At 37.8% G+C, this 22,902-nt stretch overlaps 2 long non-coding RNA genes across 6 annotated transcripts in view; one reads left to right on the forward strand and one right to left on the reverse strand.

Moving 5' to 3' along the window:
• LOC112980264 (uncharacterized) overlaps positions 1-22,902 on the reverse strand; it is a 490,489-nt gene that overhangs the window by 216,353 nt on the left and 251,234 nt on the right. For all 5 annotated transcript variants that reach the window (XR_010386267.1, XR_010386268.1, XR_010386266.1 and 2 more), the window contains one exon: positions 8,855-9,050. This is a non-coding gene — a long non-coding RNA (uncharacterized LOC112980264). The remainder of the gene's footprint in view (positions 1-8,854; positions 9,051-22,902) is intronic.
• Positions 1-22,902, forward strand: part of LOC135325061 (uncharacterized) — a 41,131-nt gene that overhangs the window by 5,172 nt on the left and 13,057 nt on the right. The window contains exon 2 of the long non-coding RNA XR_010386283.1: positions 13,488-13,589. This is a non-coding gene — a long non-coding RNA (uncharacterized LOC135325061). The remainder of the gene's footprint in view (positions 1-13,487; positions 13,590-22,902) is intronic.

The following is a 22,902-nucleotide window of genomic DNA, read 5'->3' on the forward strand; positions in this document are numbered from 1 at the left end:
TTTTGCTTATAGCCAGTTATTTTGATATTTTGCAGTTAACATCTACACCTCCATTTAGAGCACATTATTCCCCAAGCTGTCACAAGAATTATAATTGCTTTTACCATGCTTGTCTCATATCTGCCTCATTTTGAAGGTTGTATCTCAATTTTTAACATAAAGCTAGAAAATGGGAATGAGAAATGGAAGTGAAAATGAGATGTGTAATGACTGCAATACAGGAACTGCTGGTTAGATCTCTGCAGAGCATTATACCTGTTAATTACTTAATTAAGGTTGAATAGACCTCAAAGATTTAGAGAGGTTGGGAGACAATTCCTAAATAATGCACATTATTAACACCAACAAATCCCATATTTTTAAACTGGAGGAAAAAAAGATGGCTTCAGAAAGACCCATAAGAAGGTAACCTCCTATTTATGTTTTGGGATGGCAGAGATGCTGAACGTAAGCAACTTAAACTACAGTCACCGCAACTGTATTTGCGGTTGCACACTATACCATGCTTAAAGACAACTCCACCGAACCAGATGCTGGCCCATATTATGACTCCCACACATCACCCTCCAAAAAGGGCTCCTAAAGATGTTACTGCTCATACTGCCTGTCCTACAGAAAGGGAACTTCAACAAGAGGTGGTCACAGAAGCACAATTTTTGTTGACTTAAGACTATTTTAAAGATTTTTTTAAAACATTATATTTAAGTTATAGAGATAGTTAGCTCATACCTGAGATGAGAGGGAAAGTGTTAGACCTTATAAAGACAACTTTCCTTGTAAAAGCATTTAAAACAAAAATCTATTTTAAACAATTTAAAGATTGTATGAAATCTTCCACTTCTTTATGAATAACTTCACCCTACTTTTGTTGGGTGTTTTTTTTTTAAACTCTGCATTCCCACAAAACAATTTTTACTGAAGGTCTTCTTTCCAAAAATATATCTTTCACAGGTTGATTTTTCATTAAAAAAAAACAGAACATTTTCCACAAGAACTCTAGTCCCTAACGTATCAAGCAAACCTATATTTACTGGCTCCAACAACTAAAAAGTTGTCCAAAGATTAAATTTGGCTACATTCTTGAATTTCAGAAAATACATTCATATGCAAAGATCCAGATCCTGTCCTGCTAATTGCATTCTAGAGCAGAGCTGTATTACAAATATTCAGGAATTTGCAGGAAGTAAAATATTGCTCTATGGACACCTGAACCTTATACAGAATCTCTGAAACTAAATTCTTAAGAAATCAGAATGCAGAGCTGTTGCTCTGAAATAATTCCACTTGGGTGGGCTTGGTTCTTTTCTCAAAACACCACAATTTATCCTAACAACCAGACTGGGCAAGACCAAGTGTCCGTCTAGTCAAATATTTTTCCCTGTGCCAGTGTCCAGAAGCAGAATCCTGAAGATTACTAAGAAGAGGGCAAGCACATGTTTGCTTTCTTGAAGGAAAGAACTTTACCACAAACAGTTTCCTTGCCTTCGCCAGTTTTAAGAGTGAAAAATTTCTTGATCTGGATGTGGTTTCTATCTATTTAGGAAAGAAGTCCAATGAGGGTTACAAGTAAATGTCTGGTCTGCCCTTGGTCCATGTAAACTTTCAGCACCCGGCGCCTCCCTTTGCAAGGGGTTCCACATTTAGGTTGTTTTTTTTAGCTTTGCTTAGCACCCACCAATCCTTGCTCTAGGGGGAATATGAGGAATAATTTCAGCAAGGCCAGTGATGCTTTAAGAATTAACATCTGGAGGAAGAGTTATTATATTTTATGATTACTGATCCATATTCTAGGTGTATAAAATTCTCACTTATTCCTCATTAATAAGCAGGAACCTACAGTTCTCCCAAGTTGTGAGTTCTTGCCTAATTATAAACCATGGGATCAGGCCCAAGGCATTTTACGAATGTAATGGTTCAGATAAGTCCATCATGAAATACGATGTGACCCAGCAACATACCATGTCATTCAACAGAGCTATGCCCTCTGGTGAGACACCTGGCCCTGGAATCACATGAATTATTAGTAACATAATGAAGAATAACCATATTTTCAATTCCAGTTTGTCACCTTTTTACTTGTCTTCATACTGAGCTTCCTGTTGAGACACATGCATTTATAAAATAATGCCATAGATTTTATTTAGCTATTTACTTTCTGCAGGTGATAGACATTTTTAAGGAGTTTGCTAAATGTTGCCAATGCTTTCGGCTATTTTTGTAATCAACATGCAGAGTTTCACGCGTAGTTGGAGCGTGAAGAGCACAGACGATTCCCACATTGAATAAGCTGCCTCTAAAAGATAACACAACTGACCCAAAAAGCAGGTTAGAACTGTATGACTAACTACTGTTTTTATAATAGTTTGAATTAAGTCTCTGGAACTGTGTATCTGCAATATTTGAGTAGACTGGAATCTGCAAGTGAGTTCAGAATAGTGCATTCAGGTCATTCTAGTTTTTCCCTTTAGCTCAATGTCACTAAAAGTCCCTGCAAAGTTTGCAGAGGAAGCAGAATGAACAATCTTTCTGCACAGGGAGCTAAAAAGAATGAATTACTGAGCTACGCAAAATGCAAATTTGTAAAGTGCCTGTAATGCTTAAACTGCGCTTGTTAAAAGTGGTGCTATTAATAACAATAAAGAGCCTGTATCCTTGTCTCAGATGCTCAGCCAAATTGTAGCCATTTCACCCAAGCAAGAAGTCAGCTCACTAGGACCGCTCCTGTGAACGGACAGAAACGCCTGCCCCCATAATAGTTTTTATGTTTATGTTTAATAGTTTTTAATCAACACAAACTGCATTCATATAGTGCAGCACTTTTGAAATAACCAAACTTTAACACCCATGCCATTATTCTATGGCATAATCTCTAAATAAGAGCGCAGTTTTCAAGTCAGTTTGTTGTCATACCTGCTCTGGACAACTCCCCTGCAATCGCCTACCTAACGCATTCACTCACAACCACCTATTTCACACATTACTTAGAAATGATTTTGGCACTCACTGGTGTGAAAGCTGTCTGGGGCCACCAAAACAATAAATACAGACACGAAATAAGATAATATTATATTTTAGTGCATGAGGTCTAACTGCATTTTTTATTCAGGAATGGAGATGGGAACAATTTATCACTTTACTGTCACTACAGTTTAGAAATTTTTTTAGCCTTCCAGTTATTATTACTACATTGTAAAGTGTCTTTATTTAAGTCCTCTACTTGGAATCAAGTTGTTCCCTCCCCCCCCCCCCCCCCCCATTTAAACTTGTCAAGAAGATAATATTAGTCCGCAAAAGAACAAAAGAGAAATATCCTCCAAATTTATCGGGGATGGGGGAAGAAAGGAAGAGGAGGAGCTTGTGCTTTGTTCATATTCACTTTTAGATAGCTCTTTCACTTTTTGATAGCTGAAAGGTAGTGATTTCAAGAAGTATTTTATTTTTTTCTCTGCATATTTCTCTTCTTTGTATTCCTTCTGTGGAAGGGAATTAAATTGCTCTACTGTGAACAATACAATGCTGTACTGAAGACATGCACTGAATAGCCAATTAATTCAGATCCACTTCTGTCATCTGACTTTGTGTTCATATGTGCACTCACACTGGGCGCACACACAGGTAGGCACAGGCACACTGCCAGATGCGCAGACAGGGATATCTGCTCTGGATTTCTTCTTCTCCTTGCACATTTTCAAATAAATCTCACTGATCTTATTTCCATTTTGCTGTATATTTTGTTCCTGTCTTGCCATGCTCGCATGTAAAGAGACAGTTTCCAAAAGTGGACTAACAAAGATCAAACTTAGGAACACAAACACTATGGCAACTAAATTTAAATCTTCTTACAGGAAAAAAAATCTTTTTTTCCCCATATATTAGGTGATTACATCTCTTAAAGGACAATTTCTCTCTGTATCTAAACAGCTCTCCATAACTTTTCTTAAAGAATCGAAAGTCTTCATTTTCTCCAAAAATAATGTTGTAATTACTCTACAGTAACATTACTACAAGTTAACAGGGGAAAAAAGAGATACCAGAGATACAGGAATAAAAATTTGGCCTACAGTTTTTGTGATATATTGTGTTTTCTATTTGTCTAGGAGAATTATTTCTGAGTGTACTGTGTCTCTACATATTCCTTTCTGAAATATAAATGGGCATTTATTTAAAGCCATAAGCCTTATTACTGGTAATTTTCTTTCCATTGCTTAGTAATATCAGTCTGTGTGAACAGAAAGGATGATGGAATCACTGATTATATGAATATCCTTTGCTTTAAAGTATTTTCTGTAGCAGCTGAGTCAATGCAGAGATTTTATAGCCATAAATTCAGTCTTGTTATTCTTGGATTCAGGGATTCTGATTCACAGATTTTTGTCTAGATTTTCCAAAAGGATTCAATTACACTGTCTTTGAAGTGTAGATGAAGATGTCCCCTTTAAAATATGGCAATCGGTGAGTAAGGGTTTTACAACAAGGCTTCAGAATGCAAACTGGAGTGGGGAGAGGAGAAGAAAAAAAAAAAAGCCTCCTGAGTACTGTGGAAACTAGACAGTTATCCTGTTGATACTGTTAAAATAGCAATTTAACATAGAGAAATCCTGTAAAATTACATATAAAAGGGGGGAAAAAAATCCCAGAAGGAAGAATTGGCATGGTTCTAACCGATAACATATTTGTACTTTTTCCCAGGGCCTATAATCAGTCTCTACTGAAATTATTTTTTTTCCCACAAATTCCTAAATCCTTTTCTTCTGCATATCTTTCCACAGAGCAGCAAAAAAGGGACTGAATTCAATTTAAACTGATGTTGCAAGTCATTGCAAAATTGGAATATAGTTTCCAAATGTTGGACTTATCTTGTAGAAAGCCTTCATGTTTGGCATGTTATGTTTTCTCAACAGTTCTCTAGAATGGCTTACGGGATATTACTACAAGAAAGCACTGGCTCAAAAGGAACGGGAGTAATACCCGTTCAGGACAACTTATATAAAAATCAAACCCATCGTATTAATGTTTGTAACTCTCCTTTGCTGCATAAGCAATAAGGAAGGATCAAAATCAGAAAATGAAAGACAAGACAGTACGCTTCCTTAGCTCTTTTTAAACACTTCAACATTTTGTTGATTTGACGGAAGATTCTTTTTCTTCTTACTTGCTTACAACATGTTCTGAGTTAGGTTCATAAACAAGAGCACAGTTAAGCACAGCTTTAAAGCAAGATCAAAAGTGGGGGTGTAAGAGTGTGTTCTTTGTAGACTGGTGGAAGAAAAAGGCCTAGATACAGTTAATGCAAGACCATTTGTTTTCATTGAACGTTGTGAGCAAAATCTGCTAGTCTATCTTTATAAAAGGCAGTGCACTTTGCCGCTGCATGATCTAGCACACAAGACGGATGCAGAAAGAGAATACCCAAGCACGCCCAAACGAGGGTTACCGCAACAGGACTAAGAAGAAATCAGTCTTTATACATCCAAGAAGACACATCAGGAAGCACTGTGTTAGCTCAGTCTATTTTTTTATACTGTATAAAATCTGCCCTTCTTACTAGACAGGTCCAGAATATTCCAGGCCAGGAAATTTTGGCTCTTTTTCCTCTGAGTTGAAAGAAAACACGCTATCTACGAAAACTGCAACCAGTACTGCAAATCTTCAGTCAGAGAGATGGCAGCATTTACACCAGCTGGAGAACTTCCACAAGATTGTTGGCTGATTGCTTCTTGCAGCAGTAGGAGGGAGTTTCATTTGGGACTTCTGCCTATTTTGTCTGGAGCAGCCTGGTCTGTTACTCACTTTCACATACATAAGTAGGAATGCCTTGATTTTGTTCTCCTCAGATCTAGGCTGGCAAATCTGCTTGCTTTCTGGAGGAAACCAGCTAAAAGTAAACCAAGACCAGTTTTGTCTAAAGGAAGTGTACAAATACTACAGCAAAGAAAATTCAATGAACTCAAGTATAGACAGACTGACATTCTATTTACATGTGTCTTTGCCTAAATTGACTGTAGTTTCAGTTTTCTGTGACACTTGCTCACTCTGCAATAAGGATAAAAAGTACCTGTATATTTGGATATCACACAGCCCTGGGAACAGCCCTGCTCTTCGCTCTGCTGCCCAAGGGCACCCCCGGCAAGCAGCAAAGCGCCTGGAAGACTAACGCTATTCCTCCCATGTCTTCAGCGCTGCCTGCTGCAATTAAGATAATTTAAGGGCATAAGGGGCCTTTTGCTGGTCTCTGGAAGACAGGGGAAAGGAAGGAGTCCAGAAGCCAATTAGCATAAAAATGCAAAGAAGTGTATGACAGTAAAACTTGCAACAAGTTTTCCAGTCAATAAGAAAAACAATCTGGTCTCTTAGGAATACAAAAAGCTCAAAAAAAAAAAAAAAATACCAACAACAAAAAAACCCCACATGAATGGAAATCTAGAAGTAATCAAACTAGGCCTTGATTCCTTTTACTTTCTACATGCCTCTGGCCACCACAACACAGTTTTGCAACATGATCCTGAGCATGCTCCTTTGCTTTAAGGCTCTACAAGAGGAGACGGACAGACCTAACCCGCTTCGTTTTGTGCACAGAGCCTCGCTTGAAGACAAAGCTTAGAAGCGCTATCCAATAGATAATCTACTACTGTTCAGAAGTTGCTTAAAACTTGACTAAGGTCTGTTTCATTTAGCACCCAAGTTCTAAGTAAGAACTTGCAAAACTTTCCCTGAGGGAGATGTTATGAGTTCATATTGCTCTTCAGGTGGAGTTTGGCATCAAAAATGTTTTAAAAAGCAAACAAAGGGATGTCAGATATATTTGGCTGTTCTTTAACCTATTAATATGAATGTTTACTGATACTATATGAACATATGAATTTATATTACAAATAAGGCACTATCATACACAGAAAATCAAATCACTAACAGGAGCTCTTAGAAGTTTTTTAAAAACTGACTGTTGTACTTTCATAGTACTTGAAACATGATAGTGAATATCTACAGGTTTACAACACTGAAGATAGCTGTTATGCTACTTATTTTATAGCTTGATATTAAAAATTAATAGACTAGTATTTCTGAACCATTTTAGTTTAGAGGAGACTGAATGCCAAGCCTCAGCCGTATTAGCTTTGACAATATTAACCTGCCTTGTATAACAGACATTTGTGATACTCTCCTGCCCAGTCTTTAATCCAGTTTTGTTTTTCCTTTTGTGTCCAGTCCAGGAGGATCTGACAGTCTCTCCAGGATGAAGAGACTGCTCTCACACAACAGCCACCCACATTCATTTGGCTACTGGCCATTACAGGTTTCCATATTATTTCCACAATCTTTGCCACGTGTACAGTCAGCTGAACGCTGCAGTTTAATAAGCAGCATCCTCATCAATTACCTACGTGATGATGGAAATACAGTTTCTCTGGTGCGGGAGTAATATCATTACAATTCCTGCTTGTCATCAGCTATAGGATACATAAAATTTGTCTTGGAAGAAAAAAAATACATCATGGTCACGACAGATTAAACTACAGTCTCTAATATTTGGGCACTCTGAAAAACTACTGGCAATTAAAATATAATGATGCTCAGGCTTTTATTAAACCTATGTATTTCTACTTAACCATTTTAGTTTTTGCCTGTGTTAACACAAACTCCAATAAAAATCAAGGCTTCCTGAGAGGAGGAGGAAAAATTTAACAATACATGAAACTCAGCCGAGAGAAACTTTCACCAAGATACCACTTGTTTCAAAAAACATTCTGTCTTCAAGAGTTTGATGAGCGTTTTGCTGTACAGAGCTTGAAGACTAGCAAATAAACATGGGAATACTAAAAAAAAAAAAAAAAATCAGCCACAAAGTCCACAACAGTTTTCTAGGCAGTATTTCAGTTTGTGCATTTTACATACGCACAGACACAAACACACAGATGTACACATAAACTGCAGAGTCCAATGTCAGCTTAAGCCTTCCGAAGGAAGTTTTTGAGGAGGGAATAATAAAATATAAAAAGGATCACAGACAAGAGCCTATATTTTTTGCAGTCCACTAATCGCACAAAATTCCAGAGCTTTGTTGTCCATGTGAATACGAGATGGATTGCGGACACAAGCAGACATCTAGTAGTCAGGTTAGTTTCTATTAAAGAAAGCACTAGATATGGATTCCAGCTGTCTGGTACAATCTTTTACACTTCACTACAGATGTGCACAACATCCTTTTCCTCTAAACATGGCAGGAATCATATAGCAAAAAGTTTCTTTTCTACCCTTTTGAACCAGAGTACTTCGCCCACAGTCTCTCTTCAACTTTTTCCCTCTAGAGTAAGGCCCTGATGCTTCCCTGCTGCTCTCAAACCTTCCTTGTTACTTGTCACTCTGATCCCACGAGAAACCCTTCAGTTTCAAGGATTAACTGCTACTACAACTTCACATGTGGTTTCTCTCATTCTTTCTATCTCTACACAATAGGAGCTAATTTATCTCAAACAAAGGACATAACAGTTTCAGACACTGTTCTGGCTGTCTCCAAAATAGCCTCACCTGTTTGCCAAGTAACATAGCACATACTATTTCTGTACAAACCACAGATATGCTACTGAGTACTGAGAGCATGCTCCCCAAATGAACGTGGTACCAGCAATACTCACTGACATCAGCAAGAACCAAAGTGAACATCTTCCTGAGAGCACTTAAAACAATTCACAACACCCCAGGACAGAGAACCAACTAAACCAGTGTCTTAAAAGACTCCAGCATTGATTGCTCCCACCTTTGTGGTACCATGCTCCATCCTCCAGAGCAGACATGCCACTTGCCCATTAAACCCTTCAAATCTGGTGCTATCAGTAGTGTAGAGAGGAGAGCTTACCTTGCATTTGCTGAGCTTCAGAAATGCATTCCCACACCAAAGGTTGCTCTTCTTTCTCCAAGACCTTGCAACACAGATTTCTGCACTGAGGCTTTCCACTGCTTGTGTCAGTTCTCCTCCTGAGATGCCTGTACCCAGGTGTGAGCCATTTAGGCAACTTCACAGCAGTCTGACAGGAAAAAACTCAAAACCAGGCCTGTTGGGGGAAACCAGAGACTTATGTAAGATACAAGGTTCTTCCCTGTCCATTAAAGCAAACTGTGGAAGTGCTAGGACGCAGCTAATATCTGCTTTATGACCTTCTCAGTGTTTAAAGTTTATGTTTCTTCTTGAAATGGAGATTGATGGAATTTCCTCATTCATTAATACAGCAAATCAATGAATGTTTTTGAGGCAAACATGGCAGTGTCCCTTAACAGCTCCCATGATGCCAAAACAGTGATAACTTTTAAGACTGAAAGAAATGGAGGGTAGAACAGAAATAGTAGGAAAATTTGAGAGAGAAAATGAAAATGCAACTCCCTAACTCCAGCATGGCTACAGTTACCTTCATGGAGTAGGAACAGCCTCCTCTCTACTTCAGCCTTCCCCCCACTTAATCTGTCAGGACTCCTTAGAGAAGAGAGGAACATCTTTGCACTTGTAGCTACTGTTCACCTCCAAAACTAGCTACATTTCCCCAAACAAGCAGCAGTTATTTCAGAAAGCTCTTAAGGCTGTAAGATGTCAAATGAATCCAGCTTCCAGGGAAAAAAAATCCTTCCAAAGGAAGGTATGGTGGGCAGATAAGCAGTTTCAGCTGTAGTCTCTTAGCAATCATTGCTACTTACTCCTTAGTGAACTCTGCTCTTATTAGTCTTCCTCGCAGCACAGTAACAGCCTTCTTATTTCATAAATAATTAGCTGAGAATTTTGGAAGACACAGAAAAGCTTTCTTAATTCAGCTTTTCTGAAAGAACATGTCACACTTGTTTGTTAGTCAGACTCTTTTCATCACTACCCAGTAGCTAGGATCTGGTGTACACCAGAAATGCTGATCCCTAGTATTTGGCGGCTTCTGAGAAATACCTCGTTTGTCTGTGGAGCAGAGCTCTGGGGTTTGCCTCTCTACGCAGAAGACTGCAGCTGGCTCAAGCAGTGGGGGAAACTCGCCGAGCTCGGGGCCTGCAAATGACTTGCTAAAGAAGAGTGTTTTGTAGCATTATGTCTAAACTCATTAAGAAGCTGGCTTCATTCGCACATCTTTCAGAACACGGGTTTTCTTTTCTTTTTTTAGTTCTTTTTTAATTCTTTAAATTATAAGGCACAGTAAAGCCTAAGCATTTTAAATAGCATTTTTCTGTCACACATTTCAATCATGCTCTTCAAAGTGACACACTTGACGTTCATAGGAGAATAATGAATGTTATAATTTTCCCTGAGAGCTGACTGCTGCTTCAGCCCTAGTAAATATAACTGGAAATTGCTTCTGTCTTTATGAGAAATACTGCTGCTCACCTACATCCTCATCTGCTCTCTCCCCGCCATTACCTTCTGTAACCCCCAACAACGACCAGCGTCACTGGGGGAAAGAGTTATCTCGGTCCTACCGAAAAAGTCTAATCCACTTAAATTGTGGGAAATGAAGGCCATTTGGAACATGGAATCTTTGTGAATACCGTAGAAATATAGACTTCATCCATCATTTTATACAAATCTATCCTCTCTGCGTAGCCACAGTTTTCACTGTGGGAAAATCTCTAATCATCACCAAGTAGGAATTTTTAAAAAAAGAGACTGGAAGGTGAGACGACTATCATTTTTTGCCATTTTAATTCCCATCAACTCAAACTGAATAGATTTATTTGAATTTCCCTTGAAAAAAATTATTTCCTGAGATTATACAAGACATTTTTGGAAAATGTAGTACATCCTTCATACAAAATAGGTTCACTCTTCACTTTATACAAAATTCTGAATCCAACTTTAATTTCTTCAATGATGCAAAAGTATTCCTCTCCCAGTGCTAACAGGCAACTGGGATTATGCTTTAACCTGTGCAATCCTAAACCATTACATGCAAACTCACAAGAAACATATTATGACTTTGTAACTCCTGGTTTCTTGTCGCAGTGTGGCCATACAGTTTATCTGATTGATATTGATTCCTGCCATATTTTTCATTATTAAGGTAGCTAATAATATTTTCTCAGTGTAAGAGCTAGACTGAATTATTAAATTAACTGAAAGTATAGGGTTTTTTCACTGATGCAGCAAGGCATGATGTGTGACTGACAATGATTTTTCTCTGAGACACGAGGAACCGGGTGCATTATGTGTGTCTAGTTCTCCAGGCCTTTCATGGCTTACCTTATTGCTAACAAAGAGCTCTTTATTACCCAAGATAAAACCAGGAGAAATTACAATGACAGGCATCTCAGAAATACATTTAGGATATATAAATGCTCTACCTTTTAAAAAGCGTAGATTTGATTGGGCAGTAGCAAAAGCAAAATGTATTGTACTGTTGAACAAAAACAATCATTAAATGAAGGAGAATAAAACCTAAAAGTGAAGCTTGAAATACCTGTCTGTAAGAGCCTCACCTAAACGCTGTATCTTCCAATTATTTTGTTACCTGACTGACAGCAAGCAGAATAAATGGGGGTGTGAATGTAAATCAGGCGTAAAAACATTAGTGCTGTATTCAAAAGAAAGGAGCAGAGCATCTTGACAGAAACAAATTCACTGAATTGAAATCCTGATGTTTATTAGAGGTGTGATAATGCAAAATCAATTTAGGCAAGAGAATAATCAAAGCCTTTAAGATGTTTCTAAGATGTTTCATGTATTTCTAAATTATTTCATAATTTCTGTAATTGCCCTAACCTTGTGAGAGGAAATGTTGATGGGAATACAAGCAGGAATAAGAGTGCTCCAAAGAAGCTATCCAGAATGGTAAATTGCCTTTAGAAATCTCTGTATAATTAGTGCTTTTTCGGATGTGTATGTATTTCAATTAAGCAATAAAACATGACAGGCAGTGCATTTCTGGGTGATTATAGCACACTTTCAGCAGCGTTATAAGGCAAGAAGCAGAAAGTTGAGCAACTTAACCACCCAAGAAATGCAATAATCTGCTCAAAATGCCCTGCCAAGAGCGTCTTATTACATATTACTGTTAGGAGATGGAATTTATACATAAAAGTAGGAAAAACACTGTACACCATTCATTATACACAGTACACTGCAAAGCATTATCTAAATGGAAGCAAGGTCAGTGCCAGCCAATCCAAAAAGTTTAAATTACAGCAGGATTTGAAAATCATTTCACAGTGAAAACAACCTGGACTTTTTTGGCCCACTCCGCTCCCTGCCACTCCCCCAAATTCTTTTTTTAACTATGACTCTGATGTGTATCTTTGCTACAGCTTCATACTGGCAGGATTTTGACAATGTTTAATAGGAAAATACTGGCAAAGCTGTGCCTCACTGGTGTGGTGTGCCTGTAACAGATCACCACAGCAGCAACTGTTACAGGATCGAATCTTCGTGGGAGAAACGATATCCAAAATTTTAATAGAAAAGTACTTTGAGTATATTTTCAGATGAATGCCACAACTTATGAAAGACATTTTACTCTGAGTTTATAATCAAGGGACAAATAGGGAAAAGGAAAGGAGAAGGTACCAGAAAGGCATATCTAAAGAAGTATTCTTTCATCTCAAGACATTTCACAAGCACAAAAGATATGGAGGCATTAACCACAAACACAGTATACATGGCAATAAAACAAAGGCATGATTGAGCTGTATTATATGATACTTGTCTTGCTAGCTTCTGTAAAACTCCTCAACCAAAACAGTTCCCTTAAAAATAATGCTTAATCTGGAAGCCAACAACCTGAATTATTAAAATATATTTTAAACAACACAAAATATATGCTATTTGGAATGCCAATCAGGAAAGGCAATTTCGTGCTTTGCTGCAATCTGCTTATTCTCACCCAGTATGCAGATGAGTTGATACATTTATATTTTCGAACTAGACAAATCTCATTAAAACATTAGACTACACAGGAGGTAATTCTACTTTTTCGCAGAAGGCAATCACCGTCCTGAGAGAAGCAGGGACACCCAGCTATAGCATATGCCCTCGGGGTGCAGTTATCACTAGATTGTCTCACCTGCAGAACTGTGATGCTTCATTGCTCAATTAATTTACCCCTGTAGATTGTACAATAAAAATGTTCCCTACAGTAAATTCAAATGATTTAATGACATTAAGTCCTTTGGATTAGAAACAACGAGATTTTCTAGAAGGGCTGAAAACTTGCCCTGTAGTATGCTTCTATTCCTATCTCCTAGGAAGCTAGTAGGCACTGAGTCTACAGGAGAAATGAAATCTTTTAATTTCCTCCAGCTATTAATAAGTTCACCTTCAATGTACACAGCTGTGCTGTCTTCATATAGCAATTCTTATTTTCTGCATAATATCTCTGTATTTTCAAACCCCTCAACTGTTTCAATTTTTAGCCAATTGTTGCCCGCATTGTTCTCATCCAGCTACTCAATGAGAATAATTTTGACAGACAACGTCCTCTGTGGCACAGCATACAGATGGAAACTCATCATTGGTATCTCTGCTCCTTCAGGTGTGACCGTAGCTGAAAGCACTTCTAAACAAAGGGGAAACTCTTCTGTTTCATGCCTGCACACACAAAGCCACCTGCCTGGAAGCCAAAATGGAAGATAAGGTGAGAATAACCTTAAACCTTTAAAATATTTCGCTTTTCCTTTTATAACAATGACACAGAACTGAGCGTGTTACATACCAAACTCAAAATGTATTTATTACTTTCTAATTATCTTCCAAAATATTAAGATACGGGATTGACATCTAACATATGTAGTTCTTCCTTTCTTATCTATACCTGGGAACAGAGAAGAGGGCATAAAATTCAAGGTTATCTTTTGGTTTTGTGGGGAATATTTATGTACATTTTAACAGCCATAGACTTTGGTATGTGCATGCAGGTAACGTGAAAGGTTAAACGTTGGATTTGGCACAGCAAAAGGTTAGTTCTGTGGAAGTGCCACAGTCACAAACTGGCCCCAATATGCCTTTCTCCGTTATCTTTACAGTGGACAACTTCTTTTTTTGAATAGAATTGTCAGGTGTCCAGCGCCCAGACCATCGATAAGCAACTGGCTCCCAATACAACTCTCTTCTCTGAGGACAGATTTTCTTAGGGAAGCCAATAGTGAGATACTGTGCTACAGCAATGTATTCCAGAGTTTCCTAAAGACTAATTGCTTCACTAATAAATATATTGTGCAGCTGTGAACAGGAAGACATGCCAGAGTATGAGGCTTCTAGACAACTGATAATAGCAGGTCCAGATGTTTGACAGCTTAGCATCAGTGATAAAGCTACTACCAAACTACTTTTAGTACTCAATAATTGTTATTTCTTCATCATAATCATGATATTAGAACTGCAAACACGTCACAGTACCTTCTCCTACCAATGTACATAACCATGGTTCTGCTTTTGTGCAGCACCAAAAGCGCTGCACAGCCACGAACCGACCTTCTCCAAGCATTGTGGTATGTTTTTAATCAGAGTCTGATCACATGTAGAAAGGTTAGGAAAATTATTCATCATCTCCATATTTTGGCACTGCACATACTGATTCTGTGCTTTCTGACTGATTCAACATATTCAGATAGATACTGAATAACTCATGAAGAGAACTGGCCCATATCTGCATCTGGGAGCATGAGTATTTTTATTCCCAACAAGGGAATAATTACGCATGGGGAAACAGAACTTTCTGTGAATCTCTCTCTGGAAAACCAAGAATTCCTATAACAAGGTTTGTCAGTTATTTCTTTTCATAATTCTTCCATTTCTAAAGAGGCGAACTATGTAATTTCCCTGAGCAAGAACAATACAAATTCTTTTTCTAAGTTAAATGAATCAACATGTTTTAAATTGCACTAAATTCATTTTCAGAACACTGCCTGGTTTTTTATGTCCCAAAGCTTCTGAAAATGTTTTATCAAACTCCAGAAATTTTTCAAAAGCTTATTACCTAATTTATAACACCTCACACCTCTACATTTTCTTTCCAACCCAATAAGTCAATTTAAGAACATGGATTTTGTAACAGATTAGTCTGCTGAACGATCACAAACCTCCAACTGAAAACAAAGAAAGAGGTGTTTTTGCTTCACTTTCTTGTTGTATTTCAGTCAATATAAGCCTGGCATGAGCAGCTAGGATACGGAGAATGACACATTTTTATTATGCTCCCAGTCCTGCAACCATGCTTTTAAAAACATGTGGTCAAAGTCATAATAAAGAAAAGAAATTACACCGATCTTCTTAAACTTTTATTAGCACAAAGATTTACAGTATTTATATACTAAATTAAAAAGATATTTACAATACTATAATCTCAGAATTGACAATTATTAATCTTTGGGTTATATTTACCTATATGTCAGAATGTTCCGTTTTTCTGATGCAAGGAAATTTTAAGGAAAAGCAAATCTCATGACAAGACCTGTAGGGCATTGTGGCTCTTCCAACAAAAGCAGGGCACACTGCCTGAGGGAGCCCAGCCACAGGACAGCGACAAATCCTGTGTCTGTAGGCAGTGCTGTCCCTCCCCGTGGCTGTCCGGGGTGGGAGCTGTGCAGAGATAGAGCATGTCATTTCAGCAGCACCTTAAAGCACGGGTTCCTGAGGCCCAGCCTTCAGGCCACCGCTTCGAAGTGTATCTGCTGGTGTGTTTTTACAACATAGACTGTTTTAACTAGGGAGTGCACGGAGATCTTACACACTTTGCAAGGCACAAATTCCTTCTGTGTTTGTACAGCACCCACAAGCTCTTGGCTACTCTGACAGGCTTACGATGGCCCTTGCCCATTATTTATGGAATGAAATCATATGATCAAATCGTTACACACAGGCAGCAATAGAAGACATGATAATAAGCAAGAGTTTGCAAAAGCTACAGTACCATGGCTTTCCATAAGGAAAGGCAAGGATAAATCATCTGAAAAAAGGATCCAGGCTGGAAAAGGCCACAATAATGTCTAATAATGCCATATAAGGCTAGGAGTTCACACTGAGGATTTTACGGTATTCACAGTAGAATGGAAGTGTTTTGACTATATCTCACAGAATATGACGGAGAATACGTTATGAAAACACCGCTCATTTTTAAAGCTCTTAAACAATTTGTAGGTCCTGTTGATTCCGACCTATTCCTTCAAACAAGGCAAAAGATGGAAAGGGATAGGTACAGAAATAAAAATTTTAGGTAAGACTATGGGCATACATATGCATATATATGTGCGTGCATATCCTGCCACACACACACATACATATATATACACACACACATATATACAAAACTCAGCATTTTAATCAATGCAGTTTCAAAGAAAAAGTTAAGACCTGATCAAGACCGTAGTTTTTTACTATATTTTATAATGCATCTATCTATATAATTATGGGTACTTAATTCTTTTATTACAATAAAAATTCAAACATTTTTATAGATGGGTGATGCTCATGCACCAGTAGAAATCATCAATCCCCATTTTTAGAACAGTTTGTATTTGCTATGATGTTGATAATCATTAGTGTCTAATGAAAAGGCAGGTCATGCAGTTATGCTGATTTCTACCATACATGAGAGGAAATCATATCCATTATTGCTAAATATAAACTTTTTTTTTCTTTCCAAGCCTCTAAATAAGGATTTAGAAACAATAGAAAATTTCAAAATTACCTGAAAAATATTACTATTTATTGATGGTACTCATCACAGATACTTGTTGGTGAAAGTGTACTCAGTCCTCAGTATTCCCATATTAGCCTTTGAACTGATAGTGTTCAGATGTTTACTCACATAAGTAGTTTTATAGTAAGTCATTCCACTGGCTTCTAATTTCTGCAGCCAGCAAAATGTGTTGGCAACTCTAAAGAGTATAATTATCCAAGCTTGACATTGATTTCTAGTTCGGTTTCCCTAAAAATAATGAGAGTGAGCTAGCTCATTTTCCCCTGAAATGGTAGTATCATATATAGCCTGGGCAAACAAATAAAATTAGCTATGTTTGTTTTTTCTAAGATTTTAATTTCAAAGTCAAGATTCAAACTTGCAGGAAAAAAGGTGCTTTGTATAAGTGTATTAATAATCTGGTTGTATACTGAAGGTAAATGTGTTTAACATATTAAACTCGAGCAGTCAACTGCCCACAGAATCATTTTTTCCCATCAAATCCAGAAAAGCATGACCTTAAGTCCCACTGATGTTGAGTGTAATAATAGAGTTTCATCCATAAAGCAAGTCAGCTAAATGCTTCAGGAGCCTTAGAGTGGTATTCTATAGGGCCATACAAGATTTCTGCATTGAACTGGGTTGAGAATGCTCCGGGATCCTCTGCAATAATGCCTTAGATGGTGTGAATAACCACCAAGGCAGACACAGAATCCATCTTCATAGAAGAACTCCAGAAAATATAACAAGTGTGATTTTTTTCTATGCCTTTTTCCTAAATTTACACAAAGGGCAAATTAAACACACAGGTGCTTTAGGCATCAAACAGATTTTAGATAAATGTAGCCATTCAAACCTACTAAAGAAACGGAACCCACACATTTCATTACAAACCCTTTCAGCATCTCAGTCATTGATTTTTTCAGGGTGTAAAATCCTAACATTTATTAAGGAGCCTCAGGTTTAGGAAGGAAAAGAAAATTTATGGTGAGATTTGATACTTCCGTGCAACTGAGTCACTAAAGAGGAATGTAGGTATGTAATGCATTTAGTCATCAGTGATGCATGCTATCCATGATAAATGAGTGTCAAACACGTAGAACAGTCCACACAAGTTTTCCCACCTCAAGAGATACTTTTCTGTGGAAACCCCCCATCTATTCTCATGTAATGCTCAAATACTTTATTACCTTGATGGTGCTCTAAAGCACAGAGGTCATAAATCAAGGGCCTGATTCTTCTTTGTTTTCTCTCTCGTATGACAGCATGAATCCAATCTGATGTGCAAGAGAAGTATGAAAACTGTGGAACAGGGACCTGCAAATATGTGTAATACCTTATCTCAAGTGATAGAGTACATGTAAAATAATATTAAACTGTGGCCAATCAAAGACACATATGCAGATTTTTCAAATGCACAAAGCTCATTAAAATGATGAAACAGAGAGCTCCAAAGAACTGCAAGCTGTATCAAAATCCCACCCTTTATTGACCCTGTTGTTGTCCAGTTTTGCAGTATGCTCAGTCGTACAGTCTCCTACAACCTTAACCTCCACCTTGATTCAGATCAATGAACTCTTCTGTTCATGGATTTCTACAAAAATCTGCCCAAATAGGTGACAGCACAGAACAAGAAACTATTTTCTTATTATCTAGCTCTACATAAATATATATGCATAAGGCTTGCACAGGGACACAGGACAACCTGCATAAAATCTGTTTATTTGCAAGATCTTGAAACAGTTTATAGAGCTATATACCATAGTTTTGCATATATAGTTTTATTGAGTTCAGTGGAACTATTTGCCCATACAAGCAGAGGTGTGATTGCTGCCAAGATAGCTGAAAGGATGATCAGCATGTACCTTCTCCATGCTCATCTCTCTTTTTCTCTCCTTTAGAATAAATTCTTAATAAAAATGTATGCCTCTGCTTTCTATTGTCTCTGCACTTATGGATCTCACATATATAGAATACTCTGACGCTTTACTGCTGCACTTTCTCTTGCTTTCTAGTTTTTGTCTGAGACGTATTTATCTACTCGTATATGTGGATTGTGCCTAATGCACCATGGAAAAAAGTATTAATGCCCAATAGTAATAATCAAGATGCATTGTTCTGTAAACTGTGGTTTATCTGAGGTCAAAGCCAACTTAGCAACAGTATTTCACTACCACTTTTCATGATGACGCCACTGTTTTGGATGTAATAGGATTTAAAACTACCCTTTCTGTTGCTTGAAGTTAGTCCTGGTCTATTTAATAAAAGGTAAACATCCTTTAAAAGAGAATGGGTGAATTTTTTTTTTAAAGAGACTTTTTTCTATATATATGTGTTTATCTGTGTGTGCATATTCATTTATACACAAATATTCTATGAATCTATAGATACATACATATAGCTACACACATACACCTCATCCATATAAAAACACACCTACATCATTTATTTACCTCACAGAGAGATTAATACTTGGCCTAATTTGTTCCTCAGTTATAACTCTAAAAGAAGGCTGCAGTCTCATAATCAGCATAAGTCAATTTAAGATCATTTTGCTGTTAAAATAGGGGCACTGTTTTCTCCCTGTCTCTGGCTGCTCCCTGGTATCAGCACTGATAATTGTGCAGCCTTGGCCTTGGTCAATTCAGTTAGTTAGCTGATACACCTGAAGAATAAGAAATATATATATAACATATGAGCTTAAGCAACTCTCCATTTGACCATGCAGTTTCTAGCACTGTTACATGTGAGACAGTGCTACAGTAGATGAAACTGCAATTTTGGGCAGCAGCACAGTCTCAGATTTCCTTAAATCGGTTGTGAAACAGGCCTCTCGCGGAGTAGTTCATTGAGCTGTCAGCTTTGCTCTAAAGGCAGATGAGGGTGTTCCTGCTCCCCCAATGCCCACTTCTGTCCTTGCTCTTGTGAGGCACCTCAGATCCATGCTTTAAAATTAGATTCTGCACCCTGACATTAATATCCTTATTCTTCATCTCTCTTGTATTCATTCCTTTATTAGAGCCTTTTTTTTTCATAAAACGCTCTTCCCATTTTGACATTACCTTCTTCTGGAACACTAGCCTCAGAAATGCAGCATACCAGTATCACAGCTAGAGGCAATTTGGAGTCCTGAGCCATTTAAATTGCAGGTAGAAAGAGCACATAACTCCTTTTAATATACTAAACACTTATGCCGAACGATTAACAAATGTTTCCAAAGTTTCATAAAACTTTTCCTCCCTTGCACCTTTCAGTACAAGGTCAGTGAAACAGGACACTACGATGAATTTAACAGAGCATTATAAATAAAGCTCTGACAAAGACCGTTGTTGTTGAAGTAAACATACATAATGAAGTAGGCTATGCATTTGTAAGTTATTTTAGTTCTGCAATAAGTGCTTAAAGCAGCATTTTAATACATGGATAAAATAACAACAGTTTCATAAGTAAAGATTAGAAAATGAGTCTAAAAGAGAAGGAGATATTTATACTCTAAAAGCTAAAAAGCCTGGCAGCTTTTTAAGGCAGTGGATGTCACCTCCCTGTGTGTGGGTACTGGCTGAGGGAGAATAATTTTACCTCTAATGGCTTTGATTGCTTTAACAATATCCCTTAACAGGGTGTCTGACAAACAGCTTCCTGACACAGCCTTCATATTAAACCATGCATGAGTATGATGAAGGGAGCACTCCTTCGATATGGCTTTGCAACAAAACGCAAGGGTAAATTGCTGTCAATAATGAATGGAAGCAAAACCGAGGTTCGAGCAGAGAATTTTTTAAAAGCTGGGGGGAAAAAAGATTCTTACAGGCCACCCACAAATTACATATCCTCTTCTGAAAAATTCCCAGAGATAGGAGGAGGGGAAAAAAAGAACGTGATACCCCTTCAATCCCAAGGCCTGGAAATTACAGGAAATTTCCTTAGTCCATCTCTCTCTTCTTTATGGGCACTGCAGATAGCCTCCTTCAATGCAATTTAAAAGAAGCTTGCTGCGCAAACCCTGAACCCAGTTGTGACTGGATTTTTTGCCATCGTGAGCACTGCTTAGTGCTTGCTCCGGGTCATTTTTCCTTCTTGAGTGTTGTGCAAATCTAATTTGTAACTGTGCTCCATTATCACTGAAAGAGCTTGATCCTATCAGCATAGGTGTACAGAGTTGCAAATGTAACTATAATATAAAAACTAACAAGCAGCAAAGAGACCAAGAGACTACAGAATTTAATGGAGCCTTGCTGCGTATTCACCGTGTTACGCTGGTCTAGCAGAGTGAGGTACAAGAGGGGAGTGGGCAGCTGAATGCCTTTTACCATGCTGACAGCCACTGCGAGCACTATTTGTCCCCTCTGGACTTATTCCGTGCTCCCATGTCAGTCCTCTTACTCCTTGTGCCTTCGAGAATGACCCACAGGAGAGGGTAGAGACACGATTTGAGATTTATATCCAGCCACAATACAGAGTAATATTAAGTGCTAATCCACCCTTACATGATCCAAGTATTTCATTAAATTATTAAATTGAAGTGGAATGAAAGCTAGCTACAAAAGTCTGGTTGGACCTTTCCTAGGCACGGTGGGGAAGTGTGAAAGGGAGGGAGATGGGAGATAGGCTAGAATGGGAACTCCACACTGAGGGCATGACAGCATGTAAATTATGTGCAACACGCACACTATACATGATACGTGTTTTTGTTAGAATACTAAAAATACATTCAAAACCAATACCTCTCGATTTATTTTCAAATCCTGAAGTGTTCAGAAGAATTTTGATGAAAATTTTTCATCATAATTTTTATTTTTCATCAGAAAAGTTTAAATTTCTTCAAAAAGATTGTATCAACAAAGCCACACATTTCTTAGTAAGAAATTGGGATGGAAGTCTCAATAAGATTATTCTGGATTATAACATCCTTTGGCTAGGACATGATACTGGGGATAAGACCCAGAATATTAATTGTCATGCTAGGTTTTTGAACGGATCCTCTGACTTCCAAATCCTTGGAAAAGAAATACCTGTATTACAGCAGGGGTTTGTTTCTTCCCTCCCTCCTGCCCTCATTTTTATGAAAGGAATCCCCCAGCATTACCAACATAAGAAATCAGCAGATGGCAGCTGCAGGAAATATCTGGGCTCTTTGCACTACCACATGGTCCTCCTCAGTCTAGGTACCTCAAGCAACAGGAGTGAGAAGAATCCATTTCCCTTCCTTGCAGCATCAGAAATCACACTAAGAGACAACACTAAGAATATTTAAGCCTTTCCTCCTTCATTGTCACTGCTCTCCTTGCAAATCAAATTCTTACAACTTCTGGAGTGTGAGGGAGGAAAAATTAATATGACCAGAATTTGACTCCTTTTCCATCTCTAGGATTAGAGCAGTCTCCTCCTGCCAGTAAAAATAGTCTCAAAGATAAGCAATTATTTATGCAGACATGTTTGTCATTCAGGGTTCAGTCTTCGCTGATGACATGAAAAGGAAGTGCATGCTTGCCTTTAATTTTTTTTCCTTTTTAAAAAGTCATTAAAAGGATGTTGTTTAGATTGCCATGTCAAGCACTAGAAAGCAGGTACAGCCATACGTATCGTAATATAAATTTTAACTATATGAATGAAACATCTTGCAGGATCACTCAGTTATTGTTGCTGATGTCTGCTGGGTAATCTTACAGAGATCACTGAATCTGCTGGGCTACATGAGGTAGTAAATTGCCATGCTGCATAGTGATTGCTTATTGATACACTGTGAAAACCAAAACAGGATATAAGGAATAGGAAGTCTCTTAAAGAAATGCCCAGAACTTTGCTGGAATCCAGGGAAAATTTCCTCATGATCCAGAGTAACTGAAACTATGTATCATGAACTAAGAGTCCTCCGGATATAAGCTTCAAGCACAAAAACTCCCCTTCAGATCCCTACCAGTTTCACTGCCAAAGCTATATCAGACTCATTCAAAAATTACATATAAACCTATACCATGCAATTGAGTTAACAGGAGAAAGTTATGTGTCAGTGTAGCATCAGTCCTTATTTGTTGGTCCTTTGTTCCTGCAGAGCTAATTCTCTTGTGGCAGGTTTACAGTTGGTACTAGTAGGTCAAATATTGGCTCTAAATCCATTGTTTATATGTTATCTTAGGTGATGAGAAAACACCTTTGCAAATAGTTGTACTCAGTCAATGTGGATATGGGAAACACAAGGAGCTAAGTTCTGGAACATTTGTAAGGAAAAGAAATTAAATATTTTAATGTTTAAGATTTAAACAAAGATATG

This window comes from Dromaius novaehollandiae, chromosome Z (genome assembly GCF_036370855.1).
Source record: "Dromaius novaehollandiae isolate bDroNov1 chromosome Z, bDroNov1.hap1, whole genome shotgun sequence".
In the NCBI taxonomy this organism is placed as follows: domain Eukaryota; kingdom Metazoa; phylum Chordata; class Aves; order Casuariiformes; family Dromaiidae; genus Dromaius; species Dromaius novaehollandiae.